The sequence below is a fragment of the Marmota marmota genome, unplaced genomic scaffold (genome assembly GCF_001458135.2).
Source record: "Marmota marmota marmota unplaced genomic scaffold, marMar, whole genome shotgun sequence".
NCBI classification, from domain to species: domain Eukaryota; kingdom Metazoa; phylum Chordata; class Mammalia; order Rodentia; family Sciuridae; genus Marmota; species Marmota marmota.
Genome location: NW_026000229.1, coordinates 1,678,980 through 1,680,790, shown reverse-complemented (window position 1 = coordinate 1,680,790; position 1,811 = coordinate 1,678,980). Strand labels below are relative to the sequence as shown.

The 1,811-nt window shown below is 44.0% G+C and overlaps 1 protein-coding gene across 2 annotated transcripts in view; it reads right to left on the bottom strand.

Moving 5' to 3' along the window:
• Nucleotides 1–230, bottom strand: part of Gabra5 (gamma-aminobutyric acid type A receptor subunit alpha5) — a 79,921-nt gene extending 79,691 nt beyond the window's left edge. Inside the window, exon 1 of one of the 2 annotated variants that reach the window (XM_048793068.1) lies at nucleotides 55–230. The gene's annotated coding sequence lies outside the window, so the exon portion shown is untranslated. The remainder of the gene's footprint in view (nucleotides 1–54) is intronic. The other variant, XM_015480203.2, reaches the window with a different exon arrangement.
• Between the last annotated feature and the right edge of the window lie 1,581 nt (nucleotides 231–1,811).

Genomic DNA, 1,811 nt, shown 5'->3' with positions numbered 1-1,811 from the left:
GCCCCGCTGCAGATCCCCTCAGCGCCCCCAGCGCACTCGCGCGCTTGCTCTCACCTCTCCTGAGCGCCACATGTCGTCTCTGGGTTTGGAGGAACGTCCCTCTGCAGAGACGCTCCGGCAGAGGCCGCCAGAATCTCACCAAACGCGCTCTGGGCCAAACTCACGAAGGGGGAGGGCTCAGGGCCCCGCGGTTTGGCCTGGTTTGGGATAGGCCATATTTCTAATGAAGTTTCTTGAGGCCCCTAGGAACATATTCTGTACTCCCCTGTAATAACCACTGGTCCCCTTTTTAGAACAGAAATAGAAAGATCGTGTCAAAATCAGCAGCCTATTCTATGATAACGGAGGCCTTTGCTTTGAGAGCTTTCCTCTTCTGGGGCCCTGCATAGCACCTCCCTAACATGACCTCAGTCCTCAGTGGCCCCCCTGTATATCCTCATCTCTTATTCTCTTCAGAAAGAGACTGGCTTGGGAGAATCCTTTTTATTCACTTCATAGATAATTATTAATTCATTGCTTCGGAAGGAAAAGCCAGAGTAAAACTGGGGATTAGGAGGAAACCCTTGCTTGATTCCAGTATACAGTTGAGGTTTTCTGAAGTACCGTTTCGTGCGGAGAAGCCATGGTATGATTAGGATGGGGCTCAGAGCCATGGCCTCTCCAAATTTGAAAGTGGGTCTGAGTCAAAGAAAGGGATCTCCCCAGTAAACCCTCTGGGGACACAACATCAGGCACTGACTTCAGTTGACAGAACATACATGGGCTTTATTGTAATTATGTGGGTCTCCTGTGTCAGTGGTATAGTTTCTGAGATGTGAAGGAAGCACTAAGGACACCTGGGCAGACAGAGGCCTCCCTACAAACAACACCAGCACTAAAGCAACACATTCCCCTACTGCAAGACCTTAGCGTGCTGTCTCCACAGGAAGTAGGTGCTTCTTGTTGATGAAAACATCAGGGAGTAATATTTTAAGATTTAAAGTAAAACCCCACCAAGACCATGGGAAATTTGCATTATTGCTCCATATCTTTTGAGAAACTGCATTGTTTAACAGTTTCTTGTAGGACAATGATTATGAGAAAAGGCAAATTTCTAGAAAAGATCTTCATATTTTCCAGAATATGAAGCCCCTCAGTTTTCCAGTTATGTTTAACCCAGAGTATGATAAATCTTAGCTACCTGTTGTTATTTTTGAACACATTCCAGAAATTACAAATTTTTCCCCAAAATGAGAAATTGCAAATAAATTCCAGGAACAGGATGTGAAGACATAAAAATGTGGGAAAAAAATATATGAATTGTTATTCTTATGACATCTTTAGTCACAGTTATTACGTAATTATGGGTTCTTAAATATAAATAAGATGCTCATTTGAAAGGGTTTTCTAACTCTAAGATGGATGAATTGAACACACATTTCTTCATTTTCTGAGTCCTCAAAAGATTTATCCTAAGATAAAATTCCTTGAAATTTGCTGTAGTTTGTCTTATGTGTCCCTCAAAGGCTTGTTGGTTACAAAGGAGTGGTCCCCAACCTGTACTGCTATTGGGAAGTGTGGAACCTTTAGAGGTGCAGTGTAGTGGGAGGAAGTTCAGTCAGTGGAGGTGAGCCCTCAAACGGGATATTGGGATCCCGTCCTTGCCTCTTCCTCTCTTTTTCACTTCCTAGCCTTGAGGTGAATAGTTTGGTCTACTACGTAGTCCTGCCATGATGTGCTGCCTCATTGCACACCCAAGAGCAGTGGGGTTAAGCAACCATGGATCGAAACCTCCAAAACTGTGAGAAAAAATAGACCTTTCATCCTTACAA